Source organism: Molossus molossus, unplaced genomic scaffold (genome assembly GCF_014108415.1).
Source record: "Molossus molossus isolate mMolMol1 unplaced genomic scaffold, mMolMol1.p scaffold_m16_p_7, whole genome shotgun sequence".
Classification (NCBI taxonomy): Eukaryota; Metazoa; Chordata; class Mammalia; order Chiroptera; family Molossidae; genus Molossus; species Molossus molossus.
Window position 1 is genome coordinate 37561671 of NW_023425401.1, and position 22879 is coordinate 37584549.

Here is a 22879-nt window from a genome sequence, read left to right on the forward strand (position 1 = left end):
CTGATTTTTATGAGCAAATGACACCCACCCACACAGTGTTAGTTACCATACTCCAGCTTCATTCAGTGCTCTGACCCTACTTGTCTGCAGGAGGGACAAAGTGCTGAACCAGAGACTACTTATCAGATCTAAACTAGAGACTGTCTTTCAGCTCTCTGTTGATGCTACCTCACTGGACTCATCTTAAAATTACCATCTGCTTAATTGCAGACTATAATGAAAAGGTAACTAGTGTTCTTCTTTGAGAATTCTAAATATTCCCTGAGCAAGAATAGTTTAGGGACATTTCTACTCAGCCATCCTGCCCGCTGTAGGGTGCTATAATGGATACTGACGGCATGTTCACTGTGTAGCCATGTGTATGTGTGGTTACCACAATCTGAAGAAAATACAAGCCTTCAAAACACAAAAGACCTAAGAAAAGTACCATCTTTACTGATCTTTAAAATATCACTTGCTGTATTTTCTCTTACTTGGTCCTCATGATCATGGAGGAGGACTTGTGAATATTGTAGTTTCCTAAAGCATCTTCCATTAGACCTTCTGAATGTAAAACAGCTGGTAAATTCACTCTGAAATTATTCCTCAGATTAACTGATATGAAGAGGTAGAAGAACTGCTAGATTTCATTCATCTAGTTTGCATTCTAGTGGATTTTCAGTGGCGTGATGTCAGGAAGAGATCTTGAGAATCCGTATTGCTTGTTCTCAGTTACATGTGCACATTTGTTGTACATCACAGTCCCCCAGGACAGGGATTTTCAGCCCTTTTCATCTCGTAGCACATACAAACTAATTACTAAAATTCTGCAGCTCACCAATGAAGATGTCTTTCGCTGATCTGACGAGAAAAAATGTATAATTTTGATTCATTCATACTGGATGGTATTGATGTGTTGGCTGTTGTCATTTTTTATTTGACAATCTAAGGGAACAAAGGTCAGTGCCCTGACTAAAGATTCAGGTATTGCATATTTTAAAAATTCTTGTGGAACACCAGTTGAAAATCGCTGCCCTAGAACAGAGCCTCAAGAACACTTCATTTTGTTTGAAGAGATGTTTTATCACTTATTTATTTGAAGCATAGATATCTTGACTATAAGACAAGTCAAGTCCACCCAAACAAAATATCTCTCTAACAGTATTTGGAAGGTTGCTTTATTGCTGTTGTTTCCAAAATTCTGAAATTTATAGAGAATACAACATAAATTACAAATCAAATAAATTACCTGTGAGAATTGGTTCCATGTAAGCAAATAATCAGCTTGATCATAACAAGGTACAATGATATTAGAATACAGGGTATTGCCATAACAAAGTAATCTTAATTTGCTCATAGTCCTTTCTAATATAATTGTACAAAGACATCGTCACATCCCCCCACCCCCATGTTGGTCACAGCTATAAGGACACATGAAAAGGACTGAATTATAAAATCATTTCTGCCCTGGCTGGTTTGGCTCAGCAGTTAGAGCATCAGCCCACAGACCACAGAGTCTTGGGTTCAGTTCCCGTTAATAGCACATACCTCAGTTGCAGTTTGTCCCTAGCCCCGTGTGGGTGGCAGCCAATGTGTCTCTCTCGCATCAATGTTTCTCTCTCTCTTCCTCCCTCTCTCCCTCTTGCTCTATCTGAAGATAAATGAAGAAATGTCCTCGGGTGAAGATAAAAGAAAAAACTGAAGTTTCTAATGACTTCTCTGTATAAAATTATTTTCCTCCAAAGAGCCATAAATTAGACCACTGACAAATTTGGTCAGTTTTCTATGAGCGGCTGAACCATGAATGGTAGTGACCCTGAGGAGGCATAGTGTGCTCTATTTGAGACCAGGCAGACCTAAACAGAAAAGAGAGAGAGAAATTAGAGAAGTTGAGAAAGAAATCCGTTCAGATTCAGCGAGAGAGAAACAGAATGCCAGCCCCAGTCCTAACTCCATGACACCTACCTCGAGGCTCCAACATGTAACTGTTTTTCGTTGCTCTGCCTGATGGAGGGTAAGACATTGCTCTCCCTGGAAACAGCATTCCACGAACAAGGGGACAATTCCCAAACCTCATGGACTCTCCGTAAGAAGTGTGGCGAGCATCCACCCCACGAAGTACCAAGCACAGGAAGGGCAAGGTTCTCTGTGTGGGCAGGGCAAGTGGCCTTATGACAGGAAACTGAGCGGCTATGTGAGCAAAATTAGCCACTTTTCTGAATATTACAAAAAAGGCTAAAACAACAAAGAAGGGTGTCCTGAGGCTTGAAGGAGTTGAGGCACCTGTAGATCTAATAGAAAGCTGCCTATTAAGAGGTGCCAGCATTTTGAACTGGGAGGACATAAGAAGAGGGCCATGTTTGTTTTGTTATGTGACAATAAAATCTTGAGGATATTCTAGTTTCAAGAAATAAGATTGATATTTTTTAACAATATTTTTTCTTTATTTATTTTAGAGAGACAGGAAGGGAGAGGGAGAGAGAACATCGATTGGCCACCTCTTATACGCCCCCCACTGGGGAGCGGACCTACTCCTGGGCATGTGTCCTGACCAGGAATCGAACCAGCGACCTCTTGGTGCATGGGTCAACGTTCACCTAGTGAGCCACACCGGCAGGGCAAGATTAAAATTTTGTTCCTTGACATACAAATGGCCAAGAGACATATGAAGAAATGCTCAACATCACTAATCATCAGAGAGATGCAAATTAAAACAACAATGAGGTATCACCTCACACCTGTCAGAATGGCCGCCATCAACAAATCATCAAACAACAAGTGTTGGCGAGGGTGTGGAGAAAAGGGGACTCTAATACACTGCTGGTGGGAATGCAGACTGGTGGAACCACTGTGGAACACACTATGGTGTTACCTCAAAAAATTAAAAATTGAACTTCCATTTGACCCAGTGATCCCACTGCTGGGAATATACCCTAGGAAGCCTGAAACACCAATCAGGAAGAATATATGTACCCCCATGTTCATAGCAGCACTATTTACAATAGCTAAGATCTGGAAACAGCCCAAGTGTCCACCAGTAGACGAATGGATAAAAAAGCAGTGGTACATATACACAATGGAATACTATGCAGCAGTAAGAAAGAAAGATCTCTTATCCTTTGAGACGACATGGAGGGACCTGGAAAGTATTATCCTAAGTGAAAGAAGCCAAGAAGAGAAGGACAAATACCACATGATCTCACTTATATACGGAATATAATGAACATAACAGTCTGAGGAATACAGTAGACCCAGACACATGGAAGTGGGGCACAGACTGACATCCCTCAGAAGAGGGGAGGGGGGGTGGGGGGGTGGGAAGAGGTAAACCACAGAACTTATATGCATGTGTGCATGACCAATGGACATGGACAACTAAGCCGGGGACAGGGTGGAGTGGGGGTGGGGTGGGGGGTGCCAATGGGGTAAAAAGGTAAAATATCTGTAACAAAAAAATAAATAAATAAATAAAATTTCAAAAAAAAAAAAATTTTGTTCCTTGAATTTAAAATTCTTTTCAAAATATGGTCAACTAAATTGCTTCTCAGAGGGTCTGATATTATTTTCTAATAACTGTTTACTATTAAACAATTAAAAAATGATTTGTGCTAGACAGGACCTAAAAGAGTTTCAGTTCCTCATCTTCTCTCTGTCCACGTTATTTTCTAAGTGAACTACATGTTGTGTCATTCTTGTGTCTCATGAGAAGGAACATTCTCATGCCAGGGTCCCCATCTACTACTTCACAGGAACTTCCTTTAAATCCATTCAGAGATTACCACCTTCATTATCATTCTCCAAAATCATTTGCTTCCTCCATTGTTCTGCAAAATGTCTGTTACTGATTATTCCTAGAAAATATATAGATGTGATATATATAAAGACAAATCTCAAAATATATCAATGTACATCCTGTAAAAATTGTCTCCTTCCCACCCCTATCCTACCATCACTCTTACACCTTACTCCAGAGGCAACCACTGCCCCAGACACGTGTCTATCCAAAACCTAACAGTATTTTAATTTTATATATTTTTCTTATATTTTGAGTATATATTGAGCTCATGTGATTCAAAACTGTAAAGTTACAAAAAACAAAACAAAATAAAAATGTTGCGCTCCTATTCTTGCCCTCAGTCATGTATGTCCCTCTCCCTATGGGAAATGAATTAATCTTACCACGTTTTGTGCACTCTTGTGGAAATAGTTTATGCATCTACAAGCAAACAGTCTCTTAGCTCATCCCACTGCAAACAGTCTCTTAGCTCATCCCACTGCATGAAGTATGACTGTATTTTACATTTTGTTTTGTTTTGCTTTTTCTATCTCATAAGTTATTCCATGATGGTACATCCAGAGTGTCCTCATTTTTGTGGTTTGTGATCCCATGTATGTATTACTTAGACAAACTTCTGATTGACATTAGATTGTTTTCATCCTTTGGGAAGTTTTTGAAGTGCTTCATATGTTTTGTTTAAATTTATGCTCTTTGTAATACTGATCTGTAATACTAAATTACACTCTGCAGAGAGTATACCAATTTACTGCCCAACCATGAATGTATTAGTCTGTTTCCCCCACTTCCTAATAACACATTATCTATCTATCTATCTATCTATCTGTCTTTCTTTCTTTCTTTCTTTCTTTCTTTCTTTCTTTCTTTCTTTCTTTCATCTATCTATCTATCATCTATCTATCTATCTATGATATTATATATATAACTAGATATATTATCATTAGGTTATATAATTACTAGACATATTCTTCAACATTATATTGTTTTATTTTTGGTAATCTAATAGGTAAAATATTATATCTCATTGAGGCTTATTTTGTATATAATAAGTGTTCATCTCCATGAATTATTACATATGTATGTACTTGTGTAACCACTACCCAAATCAAGACATAAAACATAACATGTATCCGAAAATCTCTTTCACACTCTCATTTTCAAGTAAATATCCAACCTCCCCAGATATAAACACTATTATAACTTTTATATCAATAGAGTAATTTTTCTCATTTTTAATATAAAGTACTGAATATAAATAAAATTACATACTATGAACATTTTTGTTTCTAACTTATGCAACACAATGCTCCTGCAAATGTTGGTTATTGAGCGTAGAATTCTGTTGGTTGTATATATCACACGTGTCTTTTTTATTTAGGTTTTGAAGAATAAGAATGAATTTTTATTTAAGTAAGGTTGATTTTGTTTATACTTCAAAAAGATCATTTGTATTTTTAAAAATTAACTTTCCATGAGTTGTCTTTGCTCCTTTTTCTATTAGGTGTTGTTTTATATACATATTAAATATATATATATAATTAAACATTATTTATGTCATAACTATTTTTTTCCTATTTGCCAATTGTCTTTTAGTTTTCCATGTGGTATCCAAATATGTTAACTTTCTTATATGACTTGCATCAAATTTTAACATTCTGAGTGACCTTTTATATTCCAAGGTTATAAAACAATGCTCTCTTCAATAATTTTATGATTTAACTTTCTACATGTTAATATTCAGTCAACATAATATGTATCCTAGTGGAAGGTATAAAATATGAATTCAACTTCATCCCCTTGGCAGTTCTCTTCTCTCAGACCCTGCCTTTCACATCCTGCCAGGGAAGAAATTCATGTGGATGGTTTTATCCATGCCGGCTATTCATGACATGATCGGACGATTAAGCCTGAACCCGAGATTCAGGCAGGAAAAAGACGCCTCTTTTCCTCAAATGGATTTCAAAACTGCAATGCCCTGTGATAGTCACAATCAAGTACAAGATAATCCGTTCTGAATGTCCTTTCACAAACCCGACCAAAACTAAGCTAGAAATAAACTAGCTTTCAGTAAGATACCTTTTTCCCCGCAAAATATTCCCTCCTAATTCCCAAACCCGCTCATTTATAGACAGTGGGGATTTAAAGGAGCAAAGACCCCCTGGAAATAAACAGTGGTGCCTTTATCACATATTATAACACTAGGCTCATCAGTTTTCACTCCAACAAACATGTTCTCAGTTATTTCAAAATAAAGCCAACCAGATAAATGAATAAAAGCTTCTGAATGGTAGGAAAAAACATCTCCTGCAATCAATAAATTCCCCACAGAAATCATGAAAGTAAAGGAAAAGAAAGAGGATATAAATCTAAAATTGCAGCAGCATCAAGCTGATGTGGTTTATCTGGGACAAAAGAGAATAAAAATGATTCATTTCAATTTTAACTGCAGTATTACTCAATTCTCCAAAATGCTCTCTGTCATGTTTAACTAAGATATACTTCTGTAAAGGTATCCTAGCATTCAAACTCATTCTGTGGGCATATTGGCCATTGGCCTATTGCCTGTATTTTATTTTTATTTTATTTTTTGTTAATCTTCACCCAAGGATATTTTTCTATTGATTTTTAGAGAGAGTGGAAAATAGGAAGAGATTGAGAGAGAGAAACATTAATGTGAGAAACACACATTGATTGGTTGCCTTCCACATGACCCCAACCAGGGCCTGAGATCAAACCTGCAACCCAGGTATGTGCCCTTGACCAGAATCAAACCCGACATCCTTCAATCCATGGGCTGACACTGTAACCACTGAGCCAAACCGACCAGGGCGTATTGCCTACATTTTAAAGAATACACAGCACCTAGAGAAAGAATGAGCCCTAAAACTTAAACAATGCAACTAGTTTCAGAGCTGGAAGAACTATTTGACCAGGTCTGTAAGATATTATTTCAAGGTTCTTAAACTAGGTTTACATTTTTCTCACCATATGAATTCTCTATGGTTCAAAATAGAGGAGAGAATTTCTACACAGGAGAGGTATATTAATACTACCTTTCTTTGAGAAAGCCCAATATACAATAAAAACATAATTGCTCAGATACGTTAGAAATGTTACTTTTAAATTATGCTAACTTCAGAGTTCATCTCAAAAGCAATAATTCTTTATATCTTCAGATAAAATTGTTTTCCTTTGGGGCAAAGTCTGTTACAGAACTTATGGAGTAAGAGGCAAGTCAAGTACAACCTTCAGAAAAAGTTGCCAAGTTAAAGTGCGTTTCTGAGTGTGAGCATGTATAAAACTTCAGGTTATACCATAAACAGTATTATAAGAGACAAAAGCCCCCTCACCTTCCTTGAATAAATGTCTGTTTTAGTTTACCTAATTATGATTTGTGAGGAAATCAATGAAAAAAGACATATTAAAAGTTATACATTTTTCATTGTGAAGGATAGATGACTTGTGAAAGCAATAATGAATAGAGCTCATTAGAATTTTGATGTAAAGGGCATGTGATAGACCCAGATGCTGTGCCTAAAATGTTGTCCTGTGGCATACCCTGTGATTCAGTAAAGTATAATAATAATAATAAAGGATTGTTTGATTTTGAAAATGATGAATTTGATTAAGTGGCAGGATCAGTGCTTATTAAATTTAATTGTCTGGAACTACACAATTCAATTTAGTTCCACAGACATTTACAAAGAAATTAATATATTTCAGGTACTATGTAGACACTTTGAACTTTAAAAAAAACTTTTCATTATAAAAACAACATAGTAATTTTGTATTTCCAGATAGTGAATTCATATTTGAATCTCCCTCACCCACATGTAACCTGAAAAATGACAGAAAATATGTGAAAATCAAGTTTATTGACACACATGCAAACTCCTGAAGAAAAGGGAGAAGGATTCATAGAACACTGAAGCTATGGGGCATGCCTTTTAAGTGATGCTGCTGGGGTGAGCACTGTGCTTGACACAGGCAAGGCCATCCCAACAGGTGGCACCTTCCCACATGGGAACACTCAGAGGTGGGCCATTCCAGGTGGTCACCCCACTAGTCACAAAAAAACAGCTGTAGCTACCAAAAGACATGCTGGTAAGATTTCACAGAAATTGAGGAGAGAAAATCTGAGGAAAGCCAATGTTATGATAGAGGCACAACAATAAAGATATCTTACATTGAAATAAATTAGAAGTATTAGAAAAATCACTAAAGAACTTTAAAATGAGTAGATGAGACAATGAAAAGACTCATCACTGGACTTAAAACAGGATGCTATAAAACAAAAACAAATTATAAACTTAATATATGAACATTTAATTGTTGATATGAAAACAAAATAAATGGGTAAAGAACAGATTACAGACAGTTAAAAAACAAATTAGGGAACTAAAGGTCAAATTTAGAAATTATTTCAGAAACAAGAAAAAAAATACAAAAAAACAAACAAACCAATGAACAGGATAAAAATGATAAAATAAAAGATAAAAGAGCAGAATATTATGAAGAAAATTAAAAGTTGTTTATAAAAACAATAAATTAGAAAATTTGCAATTTAATCATTGAGGAAGATAAAAGATACCAGGAGTTACAAAGAAAAAACAAAGTAATTAAATAGTAAAAAATAACTAAAAATTATGACAGCAATGCTGGTAAATGAAACAACTGAACTTGAAAACCTAGATAAAATGATAGTATGGAAAAATTACTAGAAAATTCAAAAAGAAAAGAAAAAGAGCTCATAGACACCACAGTGTGGCTGTTGTGGTTGGAAGAGGGTGGATGGAGGTAAAAAGGGTATAGGAGGGATAAAAGGTGATGAAAAAATAAAGAAAGAAAAGAAAAAAATACATTACAAGCAAATTTGAAATATCATTAAAACACACACACATAAAATTACCAAAAGCTCAGATATTTTTATAAAATTTTCAAGGAAAAGATAATTACCATCTTCTACAAACTATTTTAGAGCAGAGAAAAAAATTGATTTTAAAATTATTTAAGGCACAGTACTAACGCCTAAAACAAAGACCACAAAATAAAATATATTTTTTATAAACATAAGCTAAGTGAATCAACATCTTTAAAATACATATAAGAAATAAAATTCAACAAGATTGTTATATACATGATCAACACAAAAATCTGATTGTTTCTATACAACCAATTAAAACTTTAAAAAATGATGCATGTCAATATAGCAACAAACCTAATTAATGTATTTAATATATTTACAAAATGTAAATTAAAAATTTTATTAAAAAGTGATGCAAGCCTTTTTGGAGACAATCCAAGAATGTTTACAGAAAGACAAAAGGAATCTTAAAATCAGCCAGCATCATACTCAACGGGTAAAAACTAAGAGCATTTCCCTTAAGAAGAGGGACAAGACAGGGATCTCTGTTTTCACTTCCTTTAATCAACATAGTACTGGAAGTCTTAGCCACAGTGATCAGATGAGAAGATAAAATAAAAGGCATCCAAATTGGAAAGGGGGAGGTATAATATGTCATTATTTGCAGATGACATGATATTATACATAGAAAACCCCTAAGACTCCACCAAAAAACTATTATATTTAATTAATGAATTTGGAAAAGTAGCAGGATATAAAATCAATATCCAGAAATCAATGGTATGTTTATACATCAATAATGAAACCCCAGAAAAAAAAAAAAAACTAAAAAAAAGTCCCATTTACTAACAATAGTAAGAAAAACAACCCAATTAAAAAAATGAGCAAAGGACCTATATAGACACTTTGCCAAAGAGGAATACAGCTTTCCAAGAGACATATGATAAAATGCTCAGACACTAATCATCAGAGAGATGTCAATTACAATGACAATGAAGTATCATCTCACACTTGCCAGAATGCCTACAATCAACAGGTCTAAAAAGAAGTGCTGGCAAGGATGTGGAGAAAAGGAAATCCTAAAACACTGTTGGTGGGATTGCAGATTGGGGCAGCCACTATGGAAAACAGTATGGAGTTTCAAAAAAAAAATTAAAAATGGTCATTTGACCTGGTTATTCCAATATATCCTAAGAATCCCAAAGCACTAATCAGAAGGAATATATGCACCCCTATGTTCATAGCAGCGCTATTTACAATAGCTAAGATATGGAAATATCCCAAGTGCCCATGAGTAGATGAGTGGATAAAAAAGGTGTGGTACATTTATACAATGGAGTACTATGCAGCTGTAAAAAAAAAAAAAAAAAAAAGGATCTCTTACCCTTTGAGACAGCATGGAGAGACTTGGTGAGTATTATGCCAAGTGAAATAAGCCAGTCAGAGAAAGACAAGTATCATATGATCTCACTTATATGTGGAATCTAGTGAACAAAATAAACTGATAAACCCAATAGATCCAGAGTCATGGAAGCATGGAACAGACTGATGTATTTCAGGGATGGGGTGGTGGGGTGGGGGGTGGGCAAGAAGAGATCAACTGAAGAACTTTTATGCATGCATGCATAACCTATGGGCACAAACAATAGTGTGGTGAAGGTCTGGGGGGACTTGGGAGGCAGGTAGAGGCAGGGGTCTATGGGGAAAAATAAGGGGAGACATCTGTAATGCTTTCAACAATAAAGATACATTTTAAAAAGAAAAAAACCTACAGACAGGCTTATTGTTCCACAGCCACCAATTTCAGAGTCAGAGCTAAAAAACAAAATACGTGATGTGAGCATTTTATGGAGACAATTAAATGTTTATTGAAAGACAAAAGGAATCTTAAAGTCTAGAGTTATGCTATTGTGGGGATAAAAGCGTCAGTTCTACATATCAATTCCTTTACATCACTCTATAAATCCAAATTAATATGTTTAAAAATTCCATCAATCAGAGTTTCATGGAACCTCAAAACTCAGTTATAAAATTAACAAATAATATGTAAAGAATAATCAAGACAACTTTTTAAAAGCACAAATTTGGTTTGAAAATTATTTACTGTAAAAAATTATTACATAAAAATGTAGTAATTGTCACAATAGTGTTAGAGCAAGAGCAGAAGACAGAAACTTTCCTGAAATTGTTGTTACTATTGTTATGGAGTATAATTTTTATGTATATTCATAAATAATCATGTGAGGATATGTTTGCAATCTCTATCACACACTTTTAGACAACTCGCTATATTTCACTCCTTTAAAACTATCTGCAGTACTCTCTTGGCTGTACCCATAGTTCTATATCATTTGCTTTGATGATAGTGTAATATTCCATTTCGTGAAAGCATTTTTATATTGAATAATGTTATGATTTATTTAAAATTTTGTTATTTTCATGAGCAATCTTGTCCACAACCTTTGCACCTAATGCTAATGTATGAATGTGGAAAATTCCCCTAAGTGGAACATCAGAAGCAAAGGATATACAAAATTTCAGTTATGAAGGAGAGGGTTACATTTATATGCAGAAGGTTGTAATATTTGCATTCTACCAGCAAATGTGTCTGTAATTGAATCAAATTATTTAACACCAGTTTTTTTTTGACTTGGGTGTACAACTACACTGAGAAACTCTTTCCCCAACTTAATATTAGTTTCACCCATATGTTTTATTTAAAACATCTATAATTTAATTCTAAAAGGTTGTTAGGAATATGCCCTTATATTATTAATTTACAAGAAGCTGGGTAGTTCTCCCAAAATAATTTATTGAATGGTGATCGAATTTTCTTTTAGAATGAAATACAACCACTTATAGCTAAATAGCATTGTAATTTTGAGCTGTACCTAAATCTGCCTAGTTTTCTAGTACCAGCCTTCTTTATATAGTGACATTGTATTTCATATAATTTAATAATAGGTAGGACTACAATATCCTCCTTATTTCCATACTCATTACCAGAGTTTTTTAGAGTATCTTTTGCATTTTTAAATGTGTGAGTGTGTTATTCTAGAACCACTTTATAATCATTTTGTCAAGGTAAAATTACCTTTTGGCTCATTGATTGGAGGTGAAAATAAATTTATTGATTGCTTTATAAATAACTGACATAATAATATTTGTCTTTCTATGTAAGAAAAACTTGCCTTTCCATTTTCTTAAGTTGCCTTTAATGTACTTAAGTAGAGTTTTAAATTTTTTCTAACATGGGTTTTGAACATTTTTTTTGGTTTATTCTGAGGCCATATTGTTAACAATGTAAATATCATTTATTTATCACGTATTCCAAATCAGTAATATTTTTAGAAACTTAACGTATGGATTTAAACACATAAATCTTATAGCCAGTTAACAAACTTAATTCTCATTTTGTTTCCAATGGATATTTTAGTTGATGTACTTGAATTTGATATTTATAAAATCATATCTGTTGAAAATAAAAATAGTTTGAGATCTTCCTCTTTAATACTTATGCCTTATTTAATTCCGGTTGCTAGTATTTTGTTGAGGATTTTTATATCTATAGTCATAAGTCATATCAGTCTATAGTTTTTGTGTGGTGTCCTTTTTTTATAAGAGAATCAGGGTAGTACTAGTCTCATAAAGTAAGTGGGGAAGTTTTCCCACTCTTATTTTTTTGAAAAGCTTTTGAAGGACTGATATTAATTCTTTAAGTGTTAGTAGAGCACAGTGAACATAGAGCTCAGGGAAGCCTATAATTTTATGTGTGTTTCATGGGGATACAGCTTGGAGACTGGTAACTGAATCTATTTATTATAGATTTATTTAGGTTTTCCACTTAGGTTTCTAGTTTTTATATTTCTTCCTGTGTCAATTTTGGTAGTTTGTGTCTTCCTAGGAATTTTTCAATTTCATCTAAGGTATCAAATTTGTTAGCTCACTGTTGTTTTAGTATACCTTAATAATTCCTTTTGTTTCTTTCAAATAACCCAAGGTGTCGAGGATACATAAATTGAGTTGAGGCCCTGACAAGAAGGAGAGCCCTACAAACATTCAGGTTTTCAACTGGGATCCTGAACAAGTAAACCAAAAAGACCCAGTCTCTCAAAAACTATAACCTATACTCAAGACAGTTCAATCCTGTTTGAGGTTAATGAGATTTCCCCTTCAGGCATTCAAAGAGAAGACAGAGTTAACTTGCTCTGGGAAAAGATACATTATTCAAAGTTTCTACAATATTTTATAGTTGTCCATCTTTAAATAAAAAATCGCAAGCATTTCAATAAATATAATCAAGAGAAAAGTACCGAATAGTAGCCAATATGTAGGCAACCCAATATTTGCTGTTATCTGCCTTATAGCTAAAAGTGAACATAATAGTGATATTTAAGAAAATAAATGGCAATATTAAAACTTTCTCCACAGAGCTAGAATCACTTTAGAATTAAGATTAAAAATTCTACAGCAGCCCTGGCCGGTTTGGCTCAGCGGTTGGAGCATCGGCCTGCGGTACAGAGAGACCTGGGTTCGGTTCCCGCTAAGGGCACATACCTCAGTTGCAGTTTGTCCCCGGCCCTGGTTGGTCATGCGGGTGGCAGCCACTCGATGTGTCCCTTCACATCGATGTTTCTCTCTCTCTCTCTCTCTTCCTCTCTCTCCCTCCCGCTCTGTCTGAACAAAAAATGGAAAAATGTCCTCGGTTGAGGATTAAAAAAATAAATAAATAAAAAATAAATAAAAATTCTACAGCAGAAAAATTCAATAGAAGATATTAAGATCCCAAGGACTCTGCTCAGTGTAGAAGTTTAACATAGCAGATGAGAGTACTAGAATTAATGACTAGAAGATGGGTCCATAGAAAATATTCAGGCTACAGTTTAACAACTAACAAAATGAAAAATATGGATAAGAATATAGGAATAGTTACTTTATATGTATATTCAAGTTCCAGAAGAAAAGATTTAATGTAGCAATGGCCAATATTTTTTCCAAAACAATCTCAAGTCATTAAGTCATGAATAAAGGAAATCTTATGAAACACAACCAAAATAAATTCTGACAGAAACAAACCAAGGCATATCATAGAAAAACTTCTGAAGACAGAAGACAAAGAGAAAATCTTAAAAGCATTCAGAAAAAACATACAGATGTACACACACACTCACATACACATATGACACTAGCAACAAAGAAAAAGATGGATACATTGGATTGCATTAAAACAAAAGTATTCATGCAGTAACATTGGCAAGATGGCAGTATAGAGGGTTTCTCACCTGTATCCCTTCTCAGTAACAGTAATTTGGCAGCTGTGCATGGACAAAGGCACCTTTGTGGGAGTTTTAGAATCCAATATTGCTTGTACATGTGCTCACAGCCCAAGGGAAAGATAGTGTTGCATGCTCTGGCACTGGGGCTTTTTCTAAGAGCTCCTTCTTTCTTCATTGGGGTTCCTGTTTTAAAACTCCTTCCTCATTAGCAGTGAGAGGCTCTCTTGTTAAACAGTTGATCTCTTCTGGCCTGATAAATTCTTTAAATTCATTTTGTCCCCCTTTCTCCCTTTTGCCTCTTTTATGTGATCCTGTCTCATTTCATCTTCGGTGACAGTATCTTGATCTAGTTCCTTTTGCTCTATTTCTTGGTGCTAGTTTCAAAATCATTTCTTCTTCCTCCCCAATAGACATATCTGCAGCTGAATTTCTTTATCTTCCTTCAGTTTCTCATGTTTCTCTTTCATGTGTTATTATTGCTCCTTAAGTTTTTCTGCCTTCTTCTTACAAATTCGAGCAGCTGCTTCTTCCCTCTCTTTACAATGTTGTTCTGTTTTTAACTCTCAGAACTCCTGCTTTGCCTCCCATAATATATTAATGTAATCTTTAATAAAACCCGTAGTAAAAACTAGGGTCTGCAGTTTCCCACAGAGAGCATAAAGTATCTTCATGTTTTCTCCTGGTGTCAAATCATACACTGAAGTGCTTGCCAGTTTGTTAGACGGGGATTGCTTAAAAGAAGCTCTTTACAGGCATTGTCTGTAGCATCAAATCCTCCTCATTGTTCATATCTGTACTTTGCATTTAACTGATGTTACATCAGCACCTGAAGCTAAGCTGTGCAGACTGAGGATTTCAGAAAAGAGTGCAGCTATCACAAGATCCAAGGTCTGCAAACGGCAGCCCTGGTAAACCGTGGCCACGCAGCTGCCAAAGATACAACTGCAGACAGTGCATGTTTTGTGGGGTCTGTATCTTTATCCAATGCCTCTATTAAATCTTTGGTGTCAGCATCCGCTATCTGCTCTTTGGCTACTTTCTCTTCTTCTTCAGCTATTGCCTGGAAGATGGCAGTCAGGAAGGAAAAAAAAAACAATTCACATAGTGGGCCTTCAATGTCTTTTCCTACCTACAAGAGCTTCCTCTAGCACTTCCTTCTAGGATTACTCCCTCAGGAAATTCATCTTGAAGGTCAAGAAGTTCCCCAGATGCGTTGAGGAACTCCAAAACCATCAGCGCATCACCAAAGACTTCACTGGATTTGGTTCTGAAAATTTCTTAAGGTCATCACATTCCATATCTTCTCTAGGTTTACTCAACTATTTTAAGTGTTCCATATATTTTTGCTTTTTTTCATATAACTTTTCTCTTTCTATTTTAAGCCTTTTTCTTTTTTTTTCTCCAGTCACTCTTGTTCAACAATTTTCTTCAATTCTTCCTTCTTTTTCTCTTTATCTTCCTTTTCATTTTCTTTGCTTCTAGAGTATCTCTTTTTCTCTCTCTCTTGAATTTAGTTTTAGAAAGCCAGTGACTTCATTTCTTCCTGTTTCTAAAGTTTGTCTCTTTCTTTAGTAGCTTTATTTCTATTACTTACAATAGTCTGTTTATTAGCAATGCTATCCTCCTGAGTAATAGATACTCTTTTGGGAGGTCTCCCTCTTCTCTTTTAGCAGGACTGAAGATTAGGTGGGTGGATCATCAGGGAAAAAAATAAGAAAAATCTTGGTCTGCTATTTTACATGTTGAAAGTGATGATGCCTTAATTTTAAGGACTCCATCTTGTAGTTCAGTGTTGCTTAGAAGAAGCTTTAGTTTATCATGAAAAAATAGGTGTTTTCTCCAGCTGATTTGTGTGGCTTTAGTAATAGCACACTCATACAATTATTTGTTAGTGGGCTGTACCTTTTACTTAAACAATGAGGGATCACTTGCATCCCTTTTCTTCTCATTTTGAAAAGAACTATTTTGTGTTTCTGAATCATCACTATCACTAATGATAATTTCTCCAACTACACTGCTGGCCTGTCCTTTAGCAAAACCATTTAGATGTGTTGGGTTTTGACTTCCATGATAGATTTTGACTTCCATGAGGGATCTTGACTTCCAAAATCCTACACTGTAACCTTGCACCATTGTTCTTAATGATTATCACAGTTTCTTCCACAAAGTGTAGATCTTTGGCAAAACTATCATCACAAATGTCAGATAAGTGTGAACGATGGGTAAAGTTGGTCAAGTATAAAACTGGACTATTTAGTGCTTCTGGAAAACTCTGAAGATTCTGACTTGTGTTTTATTCTGACTCAAGTCCTTCCTGATAGGTCAGTCCAGGTCTGCAGGCCACAGCACAACTCCACACAAGACTGCTGCACAGAATGGTTCATTCAAACACATCACCAACAGTGGCAAAAAATCTCGTTGGTGACTTTAAGCGGAAAACTTTTTTGTGCCCTGGCCGGTTTTGCTCAGCAGTTAGATCATCACCCGCGGACCAGAGTGTCCCGGGTTCGGATCCTACTAAGGGCACGTACCTCGGTTGCAGTTTGTCCCCGGCCATGGCTGGGGTTGTGTGGGTGGCAGGCAGTTGATGTGTGTGTCTTTCTCTCTTCCCGCCTCTCTCCTTCCCGCTCTACTTGAAGATAAATGCAAAAATGTTCTCGGGTAAGGATAAAAAAGAAACTTCTTGGTGGGAATGGAGGTCCACTGGAGGCTTCTGTTTCTCAAAGGGTTTTCTCTGTAGCATTGGCACCTCCCTCTGCCCCACAGCTCACCCAGATGCTTGGCCTCAGCGTGGGCCTCGCTTCCCTGTGAACACACCTGCCACTTCTCCCCTTCTCAACCACCGAGGCAGCGAGGGAGGCTCTGTCCTCCGGGAGTGGCCTTTTGCTGGTGCTGGCCCTGCACAGGGATCCCCACCAGTGATCACGTCCCACCACCACTTTCCAGCTTCTCAGAGCTCCTGGGAAGTTTCTGATCTACTTTCAGCTCAGAGGTTTATTGCAATTTTATGAGCTCACCAATCTACATGTAGTCCATTGACTTAAATGTCAATATGTGGCACATGACTGTACTGGTTTTTAATTCATTATTTCTCCTGTTTCCTCTCAAATAGAATTCATAAAAAGTTGATCATTTCAAGATGTTGATATATCCAAGTAAGAAACAGCTACCTGGTATGCAATGGGATGTATGAAATCACCATGTAAAAATCTAATCTGAATACTATAAAATGATCTGGTCAAAAGAGACGCTAACCCAAGAGATGTCAAAAGCAATTGAATCTTATATAATTAAACATCCTAGTGCATGACAGTCTATTAATAAAAATCAATCTGTCAGCTCAGTGCCAAGCTAAGAGATCAATCTCAGCTAACTACTGCTTTTCCTAAATAATTTTTGCAAATTAAAGAAAACCAACAAGTTCTGCTGGGAAATCCCTTTGTTACCACCCACGGTGCCACTGGGTAGAGGAGCTGCTATCTCATGCAAACATCCTTGTAGCTAATCCATCACTTGCTCAGCTGTAGCCTGAAGATGTCAGGATGAACGCCATGAGCTTCTGAAGCCTTTTCCAAGAACTGGGAGCATCCCAGGAAAAATTGGTACCAAGTTTCACTTGGAACAAGAAGAAAACTCAATCCACCCAAGCAAAGGTTTCTCAGACATTTTACCTTTGTGTCAGCAGGAAGAAAAAACGTTAAGCTGCATTTGTACCCAGTAATTCGTCTAACCTTATTGGAAGATATTCAGTAACAGAGTAGAACACCAATACAGAACTGTAGTAAATGGCACGTCATTTTATTTATTTATTTATTTATTTATTTATTTATTTATTTATTTACTTATTTTTGTTACAGATATTTCTCCTTTTCCCCCACTGATTGCCCCCTCTCCTTCCCTCCCCGCCCTATCCCCACCTTTGTTGTCCATGTCCATTGTTCATGCACACATGCATACATGCATATAAGCTGTGGTTTATCTCTCTCCTACTACCCCCTCTTCTGGGGATTGTCAGTCTGTACCCCACTTCCACATCTCTTGGACTACCTCATTCCTCAGACTGTTATGTTCATTATATTCCACAAATAAGGGAGATCATATGATACTTGTCTTTCTCTGTTTGGCTTGTTTCGCTTAGGATAATCTTTCCAGGTTCCTCCATGTTGTCTCAAAGGATAAGAGATCTTTCTTTCTTATAGCTGGGTAGTACTCCATTATGTATATGTACCACTGCTTTTTTATCCATTCATCTACTGATGGATGACACATTATTTTATAAAGAGCTCTGCGCAAGGTAATTTACAAGAAAGAGAAAGGCATACTTAAAGTAACCATTTAGGATTATAAAAATCAAATAATTTCATAGTTTCTTTAACTTTATTGATGTTTCTTTAACTTTTGTGTTTTATGGAGTTGAAATAACAAAATATCTCTAAGATGCATTAATTTTAACTCCACTTTAAACTCAAATTTTATATTTTTATTTATTTTTCTCTGACAATTCCCAATTTAATAGCATTTCCGTTTAGCATTAAACGGAAATACACACTCCTTCCCTCATTACACAAAATGTAATAGAAATCATGCAACAAATTTTATATTTTTAACTTATTTTTTAAAAGAAAAAGTTTTTTTTGTTTTTTTTTTTCCTTTCAGGTTCTCTGAAGATATCTGTAGAAACCATTGTACTAAGAGTATCTCACAACTTTTGGTATTTAACTAGAGTGAGCAGGGAGCCAAAGAACTTGTTCTTCCCGTGTGAAGGTGAAGATGATTATAATGTTTTGCCTTTGTGTTTAGGATGGGGAGTGAAGAAGAAAGCGAGCCTTTGTGCATTGCCTGTGGAGAAAGCTGTGCTCAGGGAAGTTGCAGGAAATAGTATGGTGCCCTCCGTCACCTGAGCTGTCTCTGCTCTAGGCCTTGGGAACAGGTCAGCTTTGCATTTTGAACACACCTTCATTTCCACTTGTTAACACTAGGCAATCACTGCCCTGCAAGGGAACTGCCACTCACTTTCTATCACTCGTAGCTTCAGGGTATTTCTGGGTAATAAGGAGGTATTATTTCTTCACTGCCTACCTCATCAAATAGTAGTCCATAAGGGTTCTGACTGCCTCATTCCTCTCCTGGTGAAATCAAAACTCAGAGAAGAAGCAAAGCATCGAGGTCCACTTCCAAACCTCGATGGTCAGTGCTCTCTAGGAGCAGTCTTTTCTATAAATGGTGCTGCAGAAACTGGGTATTCACTTGTGAAAGAATGATATTTGATCCCTATCTTTTATCACTCACAAAAAATATCTTGAAATGGATTAAAAATTAAATCTCAGACCTGAAATAATAAAATAATAAAGTTATTCTCAATAGCTACAGACTGAAAACCGAATAATCATGAAGCAAATAATATGAAAGCAAATTATGGTTTATTCATATAAGAGAATTCTACCTACCTCTGTAGAGTAATAAAGTACTTTTACTTGGGAGACCATTGAATGAATCTCACAAATCCAAACTTGAAAGAAATATTTGAAACATAAAAGACTGAATATGTTATTAGGTCATTTAAATACAGCGAAGTCAAACTTTGGTAAATGACTTGTAATAGGAATTGGTGACTGTGACAGGGTGGGCCAGAATGAGGCTTCTGTGGAGCTAGAAGTATTCTATACCTTGATATCTTCATGTGGTAATTACATGGGTATAACTCAATATATAGAAATTTTTATTAACCTTACATAAATGATTTATGAAGTGTATATATGTATTATACTTCATTAAATAATTTACTAACATTTTTAGAAAGTTCAAGTGACCCGTCCCGCAGGTCGAGCAATGAGGACTCTAGAGGGGGAGTGAGGATGAGGAGGGACAAGACAGGGCTCTGATCAAGTCTCCTTTATTCTGGGGAGATCCACACTATATATGGCAAGAAGCAGAAAAACAAGAACATTTGTTGCCAAGCGATAAGTTTGTGGTAACCACCCTGAAGCAATTTCAGGTAAATATCACATAAATATCCTGGGTGGAACAAAAGATAAACAGAGCATAACTGGCTGAGTAAATGGTTACTTAAAGGAATGCAGAAACATTGTATACAGAGGTATCCTGCCTTGGGGCAGGAGATGGCAGAGCAGATTTTTGCAAAATGGATGCCATGCAAAACAGTCTCCCACATTCAAGTATATCAAATATTACAACTAGTTGAGCGACACAGTCACAGTAAAATGGTGATTTATATTTTGCACCAAGTATTGGTGTTAATACATTGCTAAGTGTAAAGCTGAGAACGTTGGCTAGAGACTTGGGCAAGACAGCAGCAATGGAGGAACTTATGTGCTAGGTTCAGAAGGTTAACCTTTTTCTATAAATTCTGGGTAGTTATTAACAGATTATAAACAGAGAAGTCATAATCAGATCTGTCTTTTAAATAGTTACTACAGAATTGAAGGAAAGGTTTGAGAGCTATATAATAAAAAATAATATATCATTCTAAGTGAAACAAGCCAAACAGAGAAAGACAAGTATCATATGATATCACTTATTTGTGGACTATAATGAACATAACAGTCTGAGAAATGGGGTAGTCCCAGAGACGTGTAAGTGGCGTACAGATCGATAATCCCCAGAAGAGGGGGTGGTGGTGGAGAGATAAACCACAGAACTTATATGCATGTGTGCATGAACAGTGGACATGGACAACAAACTGGGGACAGGGCAGGGAGTGAGGGGGAGGGGGGAATCAGTGGGGAAAAAAGGAGAAACATCTGTAACAAAAATTAATTAATAAAAAAAAGAATATAAGAATAAATTAAATTTTCTTTACTATTTATTACAAGTTAATATAGAGAGGTTCTAAAAGAGCAAGAGATATAAATAATGCCTAGCTCTTGAATATCCAAACAGATGATTTTGCTTTGAATGACTTTATTTCCAACATGTGCCAGTAGTTGTGATGTTTGCACTAACTCATCCACACTTTATCCAGTTTACTATTTGGCTAGGGACATATACTTGCAAATAGTTTTCAATCATCAACACATTAGGTGCTCAATTATATTGTTGATTTGTTGTGGTTGCTACACAGGATTGAGAGTACGGCATGAAATTGTGAAATAACTACATTTTTTCCCTCTGTGTGAAGTTAATTGGAGTATGTAGAAATCCAATTCTCAACTTGGCCTCAAAACACCCTTTTTATCACCTCTGCAGGAAACTCATTTTAGGCTTTTTAAACATACTTGTGTGATTTTGATGAGGTTATCATTATCATAATCACTATTATTATTATCCCCCATTATGTTTCTGGAACACAAGGACATACTATGTCAAGACAGAGAGCTTTTAAATAGCCTTCACTATTTTTTTTTACTACAATAATTACAGCAAATTCTGAATTCCAAGACTCTTTATATTGTCTGGGTTAAAATGCTAAGGTCCTTTGGTTAATAGTTGACTTCATTTTTATATAGACATGTTGAACGCCTTAAGCAACCAAATAAGACATTGTAACACACATATACTCACACCCACACACTCACATACAACTAATAGCTTCGTTGGGAAACCCACACACACACACACACATAGAGAGAGAGAATTGTACTTATCAGGTCTTAAACGGTAGATTTTCTTTAACTTAAAAACTATTTATAGTCTAAACAGTTAATGGATCATAAAACAAAATAGAAATTACAGCAGTAGTAGCCACATCATACTGGGGAAAAAATCTAATTTCCTTACTATTTTCTTTGCACCAGGATCTTCTCTTCGCCAATTAGCACTGCATATTGCCAATGTACTTTCTCTGAGGCCCAATTCTGGACATGTGCCCTCCCATTGCTGCAGAAATTCCAGTAGACCCTTTTAGCTTACCTGAAACATTTGGGCTTTCAAGCCCTTTACTGTCTGTTTGCTCGGTGGCCACAAGTTATCCTTCGCCAAGCACTGTTCTAGGTGCTGTGGACTGAACAGTGAAGAGGGGGTGACAGAAAAGAGTGTATATGTTATGGCATAAACAGATGGCAAACATGAAGAACCGTTAAACATTGTTCAGTGCCATGAACACTAAAACTAGGCTAAGGTTATATGATGGCATAGGGATGCCTCCATTATGCAGTTAAGAAAGGATCTCTAAAGAGAATAATTCACGTGCCATTTTCTAGTGTGATGGCTCAATTATTTATTCATTAGTTTGGTACACATTGAAGGCTCACTGTGTGTTAAAATCTATTATATTTTCTGGAGATACGATGGTGAACAAAACAGATGGTGGAATGCTGTCTTGACTTTTAGATGACAAAGGCCTTAACTTTAAAAATACAAATTTAGCCCTGCCCCATTTTGCTCAGCGGTTAGAGCATCGGCCCACGGACCAGAGTGTCCCGGGTTCGGTTCCCCCTAAGGGCACATACCTTGGTTGCAATTTGTCCCCTGCCCTGGTTAGGTTGTGTGGGTGGCAACCACCTGATGTGTCTCTCTCACATCGATGTTTCTCTCTCTCTCTTCCTCCCTCTCTCCCTCCTGCTTTATCTGAAGATAAATGCAAAAATGTCCTCAGGTGAGGATTAAAAAAAAATTATATTTTATTATAATTCTCTACATTACTTGTTCACACATTCATTTCGCAAGAACTTAATAAGTACACTGATAGTGCCTGAATTAAAAAAAAAAAAAAACAAAAACAAAAATGGAACTAGAATGAATGGATGCCTGGATCCAAGTTCTATTGATGGAGAAAGTAAACTACCATTTTAGAAAAAAACAAGTACCCAGGAGATAACCAGACCCTTTTTCTTCCCAGGAGATAACTAGACCCTTTTGCCTCCTAGAGAAAACCAGACCTTTTCACTTCCTACTTCTGTAAGCTGCTTATGGGTCTCACATCTAAAGAATGTCTGCCCAGCCTGCTATGAAGCTAGGCGCGCCCTACAACTTAGGGCCCAGAATTTGGAGACTGCCTCCTCTGAG

The 22879-nt window shown here is 36.1% G+C and overlaps 1 pseudogene; it reads right to left on the minus strand.

The window, feature by feature from the left end:
* Positions 1–469: 469 nt before the first annotated feature.
* Positions 470–21958, minus strand: LOC118619612 (annotated as a pseudogene).
* Positions 21959–22879: the final 921 nt, after the last annotated feature.